Here is a 13701-nt window from a genome sequence, read left to right on the forward strand (position 1 = left end):
CTTATAAATAGGCTTTGTACCATGGCTCATCAAGACCACATGCCCAAAAACCATTTATCATTTCACAATCAAAATATTTTATAATTTTTATTTATTTTTTTAATTTAATTTTATTACATTTTTCCTCGAGACACATTTTCTATCTCACTATGGAAGAAATGTTGTAATGCCCTATTATGTTATGCTATCTAGACATTTTGACATGGTCAAATTATAATAAATAAAAAAATTTATTAATTACGTAAAAATAAAAATTGAATTAAAAAAATTAAAATTAATAGTTATAATTATTAATAATTAAACCAACCTAGATGCATTTTAACTTTGGGTCTATCAAGCTCAAAGATGGATCAAATCTCTTAGGTGCAAACCGTTCCTCAACTTTTTCTCTCAAAAAAGAGGTTTTCACCTTGAGAGATTTGATCCCTCGATGCTTGATAGATATGGAGTTAAGATGAATCTAGGCTTGCTTTTTTTATAAAGAAAATGGTAGCATTTTTATATATCAAAACTGGAAATGGGCGAGGTCCCTTACATTCAAAATTTGCTCTGCTTCAGAGATTGCTTCAGAGATTTCCAGAGTGTTTTCAGTAGAGTATCTATTGCTACCCTGTTTATTTTTTACTATTTAGCATACAACATTATACTAAAATATCACCAAAATCCCACAGAGTTTTAAAAAACGACATTTCATAACAACTATACATAATAAAAAAGAAAACTAGAGATTATCTACCCGCTGCCTTCTATCTTTTCCAAAAGATTATCCTCCTGGGCCATTTCTTTGGGGTTTCAGCTGCCAAAATCCTATCAGGCTCGAGATGCTCTTGCACTCCCTCCTTAGTCACCTAAAGTCTGAAAGGAGGCATTTCCTTGATTGCGGATACCTCCTTTAGCACTCTTATCATCGTTGTTTCCACCTTTACCTCCATATTGTCGACCTTGAAATGCAAATTGATCATCTTTTGACCCTACGAGGTGGATTTTTGAGCTATAATAGATGCCCCCTAATGTATGAGGTCAAAAGAGAATTTGATGGCGAAATACATTACAAAAAGGAAAACATTGAGAGAGGTAGGGAGAGATCTCACACAAGAGACCTGCAGAAACTCTAAAAGTGTAGTCAGATACGTAAAGAAGTACAACCCCAGGTGGGCATACCCATACTCGGTATTGAGATAATAAATCATAGATGCCCACACAACTTACTGTGGAATGATGTCATCAAGGACTAGTCATGATACATTGTAGATCTTTGGCACAATATCTATCAGTAGGGTTGGACATTTGATGTGAGTGCCTCCAATGTGGCTCTGAAATTACTTAATAGATTCTCCAATCGCAACTTGGGAGAGGCAATGATCATGAGTGAAGTGGCCTCAATGCCCGTAGGTCTTCGACACATCATGATGGTATGACTACTACATGTGAATGAATGAGCTGAGTCGAGTATGTGGGGAGACCATCTGATTACTAGGCATTGATGTATCCCATTAACAAACGCAAAAGAAACCATCAATAATCAAAATGGTTCCCAAGGTACCCAGTGCAATCTACAAAGTGTGAATGAATGAGTCGCAAAATCGATCAACATGGGCCAATGATGAAAACCTAATGCAAACTGTGAGGAAACTTGCCACTGATGACTACAAGCTCCAAGGTACTAGACTATTTCTAGATCTACATCCTAGATAAGGTGCTGAAGTCGATTGGAAGAGATTTGTCAAAGGAGGGCCTTAATGTATCCTTCATCATTGACACAAAACTGACACCAAGATAAGGCCTTTGATGATAGCAAATGAAGAAGTGATGTAAAATTGTCATAGGGATGACCGACACAAAAGGTCTAATGATACATGCAGATGGTCGACTCTTGATTGATACTTCCCTTGAACATATAATCACACGACACAAGTGAACTTGGTAGCATAGCTGAAGAACACTAACGGACATGATGGTGACATAGGAGGCATCACCAAAGCTCATGGATTGGAAGTGTAACCAATTGGGTGAGATACTGACTCATGCAACAGAGTGACTTGACTCAAGCTAAAGATGTGGTTCAAAAGTCCGACAAAAACCAACTGCAAGAGTATGTCTCGAACAAGTGCCATGTTCAAGGGTGGTATACAACTGCCAAGACAAAGATGTGAGTGTTGATTTGGGGTAGCATCGGATGTGCTCTAGCCACGAAAATTGGTGGAGAGGTTAAAGCACATGAGATTTCCAAGACTGAGAAATGGTTTGGGCATAATCTAACCAGTTTGGGAGATATTAAAATAATTAATATTTTTAATGGAGTTCCTAAGTCTAAACTTAGGAAAAATAAAATATTAATGTGAATTAATATAAAACTTAGTTAGAATGGTCCCAAAATCATGGATCAAGCCAGATCTAATCTTAGCCGTTGATTAGGGACTTAATTTCGACCGTTGAATTATCAACGAGAAAAGTATAAGAGGAGTCTTGAGGGTCAGTTGGAGAACACACCGAGTTGATTAAGAATTCGATTTTTTGGGGTAGGTCTTGCTGAGGAAATCGAAGGAATGATCAGATTTGCAGCTAAGGGGCAGTGAATACAGTAGCAGAGAGACAGAGATAGTACTGGGAGCATCAACGCAGAAGCTAGGAGAGGGTTGGCGTAGAGCTAGCTAGAGGTCATGCAGAGGCAACCAGAGGCCACACAAAGGCAGCCAGGAGCTACGTAGAGCCTGAGGAGGGCCAGCGTGAGAGACGCAGAGGCTCTAGAGGTTGACACAGAGCCCCGAGAGGATGACGTTGGGCCAAATAGATTGACGTTAGGCCAGAGAGGCTAGCGCTGGGAGATTTCGTGGGACATATTGGAGCTGGAGAGCTAGATAGGGTGACGTAGTCCCTATCAAGGTGATAGAGAGCAGCAGAAGTACTGAAGTGTTCCTGTGGGATCGCTCCTCCAGTCATTTAGCCGGAATATCTGTCTCTCACTGAGAGGTACTACTTCCAAGGGCATTTTTTGTTGGGTGAGCCATTTCTGGCACCCAAATTGTATTCTAAAACTGCTTAATAATAAAACCCTCTGATAGCTGCGCCGATTTTCTTGCATTGGATTTTTCCGTAGACATTAGTCCAAAAATAACTGTGTCACTTGTGTGCTTGTTTCTTTCAGTAGATGATCTGTATGTGTTGATATTGTACTTGTATTTATTTTTAGTATTTACATGGTAAATAACTTGTTAAGTCACTGAACAAGTAGGAAGAAATAAATCAAATAGTATAGGAAGAATTTCTATCAGATAGACTTAGAAATTCCAACATGGTATCAGAGCATGGTTGCAGATCACAGGGTAACTGAAGGCATCAATGAAGCAGAGTAGCAGCAACATAAACAATTGTCCCGAGAGACAGAAGTTGTTCCTAGCAGAAAGCATCAAGAAAGGGGTGACGCAGAGAGCTTGCGTCATCAGTTCGAGCCAAGAGGAGGATCAGTGCTGAGGCAGAGAGGAGTAGACTTGACCTATGCAGTGCTTGGTCATTTTTCTCAGCCAGGAAGGATCGATGTTGTGGCCAGGAGGTGCAAATTGTGCCGGTGCCATATTTGCGCAGAGCCTAGAGGCTCTAACCTTCAGACTGTTGGGGCATAGGAGGCTGTGGGTAAGTTGCGGAGTGAAGCTGGTGGGGTACTGTGGTCAGAACAATACCTAACAGGACAAGACCTAGGAGGAGGGAGTTGCTGCCGAGGATTGGCAGAGGGATTTCCAGAAGGGAAATCGAGGCTCAGAGGGAGTCAAACCGAGAACTTCTAGACATGAGGTAGAGAGACTTGAAAGAGTCGAAAGACGAGCAGTGAAATGGAAGTGAATGGGCTAAGAGATGAGGGTAGACTGGACGGAGCTTCAAACTTCGTAGTTTGGGATGCTAAGATCTTGTTCATTCTAGATAGGTATCACATCAAACACTTCGCCTTGAAAACGATAGCGATCCCGGTTGACCCAACTGAAAATGACAAATACGAGGAGGCAATGTCCAGGGCAAAGTGCATCATCCTTGATGGTGTCAAGGATCACGTGGTGCCACATATTACCGAGAAGGAGACGACAAATGAGATGTGGGAGGCCCTGAAGAAATCCAGCATACTTCTGTGCAGAGGAGGATGTTACTTGAAAACCAACGACGGTCTAATCAGATGCAGAAGGGAGAGCAGATAGATGTCTTCTTCGGTGGATTGAAGGAGATCTGTGATTAGCTAACTTCCATAGGGGCCACACCAGATCAGGAACTGATGGTGAGGACCGCATTGAACGCAGTCTTAGAGGATTGGGAGGTATTTGTCCAGAGCATACTAGGCAACACAAGCCTTCCAGATTGGGAGGAACTGTGGGTGGCTCTTCGTCAAGAAGAGATCAGACGGGTGTCCAAGGTCAAGTGATTCGATTGTGGGGAATTGGGTCACCATGCGAACGAGTGTCGTAGGAAGAATAGCAAGGGAGAGGCTTCTGAGACCAAGGTTGTGTCGGCTAAGGCAAAGAAGGAAGTGGACACTGATGACGACTATGCCATGAGTGCTCATGCACCTCGAGAGAAGAGATGGGGAGACATCGAGCTGTAGTCAGACAGACTACAGGTGATAAGGGGCAGGATCCTCGAGGTACCCAACCTCTTGGATTATACCTGGATACGAGAGCCCTAAAGAGGAGTAGCAGGACTGGCAGATGTCGATAGAGACGGATTCAGATGGAGCAATAGAGAGGGCTACAATGCAGGAGTCCCAGGTCAGCGTGAGGCAACAATGCGAGAGGCATGGAGTTGTTGCAACAACGCAAAGGTTTGTAGAGGGAGCACTTGTCAGCGACAAAGGGAGCTTCAACATCAGGAGTGTTTCTAGCCTGGCAGAGATGTCAAAGTTGGGAGGATCAGTTACTTACTTCTCAGTAACTGAGTTGCAATGCAGCAATTAGCAGTGGCAGTGCTATGAGCAACACAATGCAGCATGATGAGAGGGATGCAGTGCAGATGCAATAGTGGGAGTGGCAGGGCCATGGGCAACAACACAGATGCAGAGGGAGCTGCTGTACAGATGCAACAATGGCAGTGGAAGGGCCATGGGTAGCAGTACATGATGCAACAGTGCAGAGGATGTTGGGCAATAGACCTAGCATTAGCACAGGGACCGATCCTAGATGATCAGGGTGATACTCAGTGAGGAGTATTACTAGAGCACAGTCCTCGCTAAGAGGGAGTGTTGATTTTGGGTAGCATCGGATGTGATCTAGCCACGAAAAATGGTGGTGAGGCTAAAGAACATGAGATCGCCAAGACCCAGAAATGGTTTGGGTAGAATCTAACCAGTTTGGGAGATATTAAAATAATTAATATTTTTAATGGAGTTCCTAAGTCTAAACTTAGGAAAAATAAAATATTAATGTGAATTAATATAAAACTGAGTTAGAATGGTCCAAAAGTCATGGATCAAGCCAGATCTAATCTTAGTCGTTGATTAAGGACTTAATCTCGACCTTTGAATTGTCAACGAGAAAAGTATAAGAAGAGGCTTGAGGGTCAGTTTGAGAACACATTGAGTTGATCAAGAATTCGATTTTTTGGGGCAAGGCTTGCTGAGGAAATCGAAGGAGTGACCAGAGTTGTAGCTGAGGGGTAGTGAATACAGTACTAGAGAGGCAAAGATAGTAGCGGGAGCATCAACGCAGAAGCTGAGAGAAGGTTGATGCAGAGCGAGCTAGAGGCCATGCAGAGGCAACCAGGAGCTGCGCAGAGCCTGAGGAGGGCCAGCGTGGGAGACGCAGAGGCTCCAGAGGTTGACGCAGAGCCCCGAGAGGCTGATGCTGGGCCAAAGATGCTGACACAGACCCTAGAGGCTGACAATGGGAGATTTTTTGGGACAGATTGGAGCTGGAGAGTTGGATAGGGTGACGCAGTCCCTATCAGGGGGACAAAGAGCAACATAAGTGTTGTTGTGGGATCGTTACTTCGATGATTTAGCCAGAATATCTATCTCTGACTGAGAGGTACTACTGCCGAGGGCATTCTCTGTTGGGTGAGCCATTTCTAGCACCCAGATTTTATTCTAAAACTGCTTAATAATAAAACCCTATGATAATTACACCGTTTTTCCAGCATTGGGTTTTTCTTGGGACATTAGTCCGAAAATAACTGTGTCACTTGTGTGCTTGTTTCTTTCAGTTGATGATCTATATGTGTTGATACTGTACCTGTATTTATTTTTAGTATTTACATGGTAAATAACTTGTTAAGTAACTGAACAAGTAGGAAGAAATAAATCAGATATTACAGGAAGAATTTCTAACGGATAGACTTAGAAATTCAAACATGGTATCAGAGCGTGGTTGCAGATCACAAGATAATTGAAGGCATAAACCAAGAAGAGCATCAACAATGGAAATAATTGTCTTGAGAGACAGAAGCTATTCCTAGCAGAAAGCAGTAAGAAAGGGGTGACGCAGAGAGCTTGTGTCATCAGTTCGAGCCAGGAGGACGATCAACGCTAAGGTAGAGAGGAGCAAACCTGACCTACACAGTGCCCGATCATCTTTCTCAGCCAGGAAGGATCGATGTTGTGGCCAGGAGGTGCAGATTGTGCCGGTGCCAGGATTGCACAGAGCCTAGAGGATTTAACCTTCAGACTGCTGGGGCATAAGAGGCTGTGGGTAAGTTGCGGAGCGAAGCTGGTGGGGTGCTATGGTCAGAACAATACCTAATAGGGAAAGACCAAGGAGGAGGGAGTTGTTGCCGAGGATTGGCAGAGGGATTTCCATAAGGGAAATCGAGGCTCAGAGGGAGTCAAACCAAGAACTTCCAAACGAGAAGTAGAGAGACTTGAAAGAGTCAAAAGACGAGCAACAAAATGGCAGTGAATGGGCTAAGAGATCAGGATAGACTGGATGGAGCTTCAAAATTCATAGTCTGGAAGGCCAGGATCTTGTCCATTCTAGACATGTATCACATCAAACACTTCGCCTTGAAAACGATAGCAATCCCGGTTGACCCAGCTAAAAATGACTAAGTATGAGGAGGCAATGGCTAGGGCAAAGTGCATCATCCTTGATGGTGTCAAGGATAATGTGGTGCCACACATTGTCGAGAAGGAGCCGACAAATGAGATATGGGAGGCCCTGAAGAAATTGTACCATCATACTTCTGTGCAGAGGAGGGTGTTACTTGAAAACCAGTTGCGGTCATATCAGATGTAGAAGGGAGAGCAGATGGATGTCTTCCTTGATGGATTGGAGGAGATCCGTGATCGGCTAACTTCCATAAGGACCACACCGGATCAAGAACTGATGGTGAGGACTACATTGAATGTAGTCTCAGAGGATTGGGAGGTATTTGTCCAGAGCATACTGGGCAGGACGAGCTTTCCAAATTGGGAGGAACTATGGGTAGCTCTTTGTCAAGAAGAGTTCAGACGGGTGTCCAAGGCGGGGAGTAGCAGAAAAGGGGTCAGAATAAAAAAGGATGAAGAAGAAGATGCGACACTCGCATTTGCGGGAAAGCAGGAGAAAAGAAAGAAGAAGGACCTCTCCAAGGTCAAGTGCTTCCATTGTGGGGAACTGGGTCATTATGCGAATCGGTGTCCTAGGAAGAAGAGCATGGGAGAGGCTTCTGAGACCAAGGCTGCGCTGGCTAAGGTGGAGAAGTAAGTGGAGATTGATGACGACTGTGCCATGAGTGCTCATGCACATTGAGAGAAGAGATGGGGAGACATCGAGCTGTAGTCACACAGACTACAGGGGATGAAGGGCAAGATCCTCGAGGTACCCAACCTCTTGGATTATACCTGGCTACAGGAGCTGTTATCACTCAGGTTGTCCCCAGGTTGGAGTAAGGGATACGGCCGAGGTAACCACAAACCAACTTTGGATTGCAGGTTCTAGCCCACCTGTAATCAGAGAGGGCTCTCTCTTTGGGATTTAGGTTTGTTGAAATTGATCTTAGGCTAGCTATTGAGTTCAAGGGTTTTTTGTTCTGTTTTGGTGGGAAAATTGATGTTTCAGGTAGAGAGGCATAGCACAGTCTGAGTGTTTCAAACCATTGGAAGTGGAGTCGAGGAGGAGGACTTCTAGTGCATTTCCTTGGTCACAATAAGGGAAAATGGAGCAAGATAGCTGTGCATGAAACAATGTTTCAGGTTTAAATGATGGAAAGAATGCTAAGTAATGAGAGGCAGTTAAGAATCTCTCAATCAGCTTAACAGGTGTAGGTAACAGAGCTCTACCTAGGGGCATTTAAGAATCCCTAGATAATTGGCTTACACAGGTGAATCGGGGTAAATATGAGCTAGGAGGAATTCATATTCATAACCAATTCATTCAGAGGAAAACATAAGGAAACAACAGAAAATGAGCATAGAGTGTATTTAAACAAATTCTAAGCTATTCTTTCTTTCTGCTATTTAGATAGTGGTAAACAATAAAACAGAGGTAAGATGCACTTATTTTTTCAGGCCGCAACACAAGAATTCCATCTTCATATCTTCAAAATATTCATTTACAACAGGCAGTTCGCTCTCCAAGCTTTCAACAATCTTTGGTTATAGAAAAAACTCAGGTATACAATACGAGTCTCTAGTGAAAATTCTCAATTGACCAACGCTTGAAACAATGTAGAGAGCGGTATATATAGGAAAAAACTCTCTACAAATGCTTTTATTACATCTTGACCTAAAACAGGTCATACAAAATGATTAATTGACCTAATTCTATCAGAAATAAATGCATGAAAATATCTCGGGCTGCGCTGAGGGCGGCCGTATCAAAACTGAGTAAATGATGTAGTCCTCGGGTGGCTTGGGGCAGTGTTTTCTGCAATAAATGTGTATGAGTTTTTGCTTCTTTGCTGTCTGTCTGCATTTAAAGCTTTAACTGTGATTTGAGGGTAAGGATGGGCTTACGCTTCTTAATTTGACTTTGCTGAGGGGGTTCATCAATTCTCAGGTGCTTCGAGCCCTTAAAAAATCTTGACTGATACTCTTTGGCTCTTCTTCCTTCTCTGATACTCTCTGACAATAAACCAGTCTGCTGCTTTGATGTGCTGTGCGTTAAATCAACATTAATGGCCGCTGTTCGGCTCTCTGTCTTCCTCAAACCTGTCTTCTGCTCCTTTCGGCAAGCTTCGCGAAGAAAAATGGGTCATTTGGCGCCTTTCGAGCTTGCTGGGGGCTGCATGATGAAAATATTCCCCAAAGATTCCCCATTTCGGCCTATTTTATAAGCGCAAATCGCTCATCAAAAACTGCCTCAGAAACTGATTCCGGGGCTCCGGAGTGCGATTTTCGCCCTTCACGCTAAAAACTGATGATGACGTCAGCATGACATCAGCATGACGGGACTTTGTACGGTGGGTGATGTCAGCGATGACGTCAGCAAGATGACATGGCAGGATGACGTCATCACGTACGGAGGTGACGTGGCAGTACGGCAGGTGACATGGTGGCAGGGTGACTCGGCAGTACTGTGGCAGGAGGGCCACGCAGGCGGATGACGTGTCATGGTGGCTGGACAGGGGGGTGACGCAGGCAGGTGACGTCATTGCGCAGGAGTGGTAAATGGTTTTGGGCGCACCGCCTTAGCGCCTGGGCGGTTTTGGGGGGAGGGGCTCCTCCACTTCCCAGGAGGTGACGCGTGGCGGGAGTATGGCGGCAATATCGCACATCTCCCGGACGTTATCCTTCGGGCGCGTTGGGAGACGGGAAGGCCCGCCAGTCGTTGATCTGGGCACAGGACGATCGGACGGCTGGCGGGAAGGACGGGGTGACGGCGTGTTAGTGGGCGGGGATGTTCGCGGGAATATTCCGATTTAAATATAGCGCGACAGGGGTTTTTAGACTTAGGGAAAGTGGGTTACAGGGTTTAATGAGCGCGGGTTAATGTATTTATGCACAAAAACTTAGGATAAGGGCGAAGTGTGGGTTTTTTGAGGGTTTTTAGGGCTAGGGGGGGAGGTTATTAGCATGACCAGGTGTCATCTAACTCCTGCTATGACACGGATGGGCTAAAAATAGCCCCAGATGGACTATTTTTCCCTGGACTTAGAAGAAATATGGCTATATTGCTAGGGGGGATATTTACATAGGGGAGTTTTATATACATTTTTTTAGTAGGGGAAGGGGAAAAACTGATGGGGAGTTATATACTAAAGTTAGTAGTTAATATGGAGATGATAAGAAAGCGCTAAGGTGGGGGACCTTAGGCTTATTTTTGGGAAAAGAATTTGTAAAGAAATGAAATCCTTGAGCGAAGCAGATCTCCACTAAGGCAAATGACATGGAAAATGATGAACTAAGAGGAACCAAGCAGATCTTGACCTCTTTGGGGAAATTAGTAAGTGATTTGGGGAATTTAGAAGAAGGGGGAGTTAGTGATGTCCACCTCGAGCTCCTTCAGATGAAAAACTGTCTGCACTGTGATCTGAAGAGATAAAACACTTTGTAACACAAAATTGATCATAAGTCATCATTTTGCAACCTCACAGCTACCTACCCAGCCTACTCACCTAACATTTTTCTTCTTTTTGGTTTGGCTGCACTTAGACTTGCAAACCTAGTTTTACAATTTTTCTTTTGAATGATTTCCTATCTAAATCTACACTTATTTCTGCCAAGGGCCCAGATTAAGCAGTTGGGTCCCTCTGATTCTCTACCTATCTACAGATCTGCCAAGATTAAACTGTTTGGTCAGATGCGTTCTCTACATTCTAAAACAGGAAATCGAAACCTAGGGAGACCAAGGTTAGACTGTTTGGACCTCCCTTAAAAAACTCTTCAAAACTGGAACAACTCATCAAAATTGGAATATAGCAGTGGCATTTGGACTAGCACACTCCATGGCTTTTTGTGGAAATATGGAAAACTGCAACCTGCAAAGTATGACATATTTGGCATGTAAAAATGTCAATCATGAAAGATGAAACCCTGTTGCAACAGGAGGCTAACAGTGGCTCTACTTGGGGATGGCTTTTCCTTGTGAAAAGTCAAGAACATCAGGTCAGACTGCCTTGATCTTCTATGGTTGCTGTAGACTGGAAACATTTGTTCTGGCTGCTAAAAAATGTAAAACTTTGAACTATGAACAACCTCCTCCTCAACTGAATTACTGTGAATTGTGCAGCATCGCCTGCTTTCTTTTGCGTGCTTGATAATTATGCACAAAGACTGCAAATAGTTCTTTTCTACCATGAATTGCTTGTAATGTGACAATTTTTTCTCTTGATGATTTGCTGAAAACTGGTGTAGAAACAGAGCTTTAAAAACTGTGTCTTTCACAAATTTACTACTTTTCCTTAAACAATCGGCCTGCTTATACAAAAATAAAAACAGAGTGCTGATATATACAAGTAAGACTGTACAAAGATATATACAAAACTGCATTGTGTCCCCTAAAAGGGGTCATGGTAATGTTTCAGCATACGGCCATTGACAGGGCCTTCTTCAGCAGAACTATCCTCTACAGATTTGAGAAAATATGTGTTATTTCCCTGAACAACAGAAATAACAAATGGACCTTTCCATAAAAAATCAAACTTGGCATGTTTGCCCTTGTCTTCCCTTCTTGAGTCCCATCTTAGAACTTTGTCACCAATATTGAAATCCTCAGCTTTAGCTCTCTTATCAAACATCTTTTTAAGCTTTTCTTGCAAAATTTGAGCTCTGTCATAAACTTGTTCTCTGGTTTGCTGAAGATGGATGGTCTGATTGATTCTTCTTTGAATGTCATTTGGTTCAACCTGAATTTCTTGTAACAATTTGATAGTAGGAATGCCCAAGGATGAAGGAAATCTAGCCTCCATGCCATATACTAGCTCATAAGGGCTCATCCCAATGGATCTTTTGTTCGAGAGTCTGTCTGCCCATAGGGAATTTACCAACTTTTTGTGCCAGTTCTTCTTGTTTTCTTCTAGCACTTTCTTTATGATGTTGATGAGGCTTTTGTTAGATGATTCGGCCAAGCCATTACCTTGAGGGTAATAGGCTATAGAGTGGCCCAAAGTAATATGAAATCTGTGGCAAAAATTGATCATCTTTTTGGACTTAAAGGCAGCCGCATTGTCAGTGATGATTTTCTCAGGGCAGCCAAATCTAGACAGGATATTGCACTCAAGGAATTGGATAATGATGGTGTCATTGGCTTGTCTACAGGGAATGGCTTCAACCCACTTAGTGAAATAGTCAGTGGTTGTTAGGATCCATTTGTGCTGGCCTGAGGAAGAGGGATGGATTTCTCCAATGAAGTCAAGACCCCATTGTTGAAAAGGTTGTTCGGTTGAAATGGGTTTAAGGGGTAGGGTTAACAACTTTCTCTTGCCCTCAAAGATTTGGCATTTGTGACATGACATGGCAAACTTCTTTACATTTGCAAAAAGAGAGGGCCAATGGAAACTAGCCCTTAGAATTTTATCAGCAGTGGACTTCCAATATAGATGTCCTCCACAGTCACCTGCATGGAATTCTTTCATGACATTGTTAGTTTCATTCATGGTTAAACAATTAAGCAATATACCTTCATGATTTCTCCAAAATAATGCACCATCTATAACACAAAACTTTAAAGCCTTCATTTTCAAAAATCTTTTCTTGGTCCTGGACAATCCTGGGGGAGCACACGGGTTTAACAATACAAAGCAAATATCAGTGTACCAAGGGGATTGTAAAAAGATTTCACTGATCTGTGGAGTCGCCAGCTCCGGTTCATTGTCCAGCTGGTTTATGTCTAGGGCTTGAAAGTTTGTTTCGGACATCAGTTTAGCTAAACCTTGTCCCTTTATCAGCTTGGTTGGTTTTATTTCTATATCATACTCAAGGATGCTTGCAATCCACTTGCCTCTTTTGCCTTCTAATCCCTCTTGGGTCAATATGTCTTTTACAGCAACGTGTGGGACATAGGCAATCACATGTGAACATAAAATGTACACTCTGAAATCCTTGATGGCCTTAACAAGTGCGTAGGCCTGTTTTTCCATGATTGGGTACTTCAAAGGGGCGTCTCTTAATGCTCGGCTGAAGAAAGCGATTTGATTTTCAGCTCCTTGTTCATCCTTTTGCAAAAGGACAACGACTACTGTGTGATCAGATGCAAATGAAAATATGATAAAATCTTTGTCAAACTGTGGACTGGTGAGTACAGGGGTTTGTGTCAATGCCGATTTGATACTTTCGAATGCTTGCTTGGTTTCCAGGGACCATCTTACCTTGGCATCCTTTTTTAACATGTTGCTTAACAGTCTTATTAATTCAGCTAGATTTGGGATAAATCTTCTTAGGAAGTTGATTTTCCCAAGGAATGCTTGTAGCTCTTTTATGTTTCTTGGATATGGAATTTGGAGGATGGCTTGGATTCTTTCAGGGTTAATTCTGATCCCATCTTTTGATATAATGTGGCCAAGTAACTTGCCTTCTTCGAGGCCAAATAGGGATTTCTTGAGATTCACGGAAATGCCATACTTCCTACATGTCATAAAAATTTGCCTAAGATGCTTGAGGTGTTCTTCATCAGATTTGGAAAATGGGGTCAAGTCATCAAGATAGACAACTAGGAAGTCATGTATTTCTTTGGCAAATGCAATATCCATTGCTCGTTGAAAAGTTGCACCAGCATTTTTAAGTCCGAATGGCATCTTTACATACTTGAATGTTCCCTAGGGTGTGGTAAAAGCTGTTTGTCTTGGTCATCCGGGTGAACAAGTATTTGGTTG

Source organism: Pinus tabuliformis, chromosome 5_1 (genome assembly GCF_031772625.1).
Source record: "Pinus tabuliformis cultivar Carrire ecotype Pingquan chromosome 5_1, CPIR1, whole genome shotgun sequence".
In the NCBI taxonomy this organism is placed as follows: Eukaryota; Viridiplantae; Streptophyta; class Pinopsida; order Pinales; family Pinaceae; genus Pinus; species Pinus tabuliformis.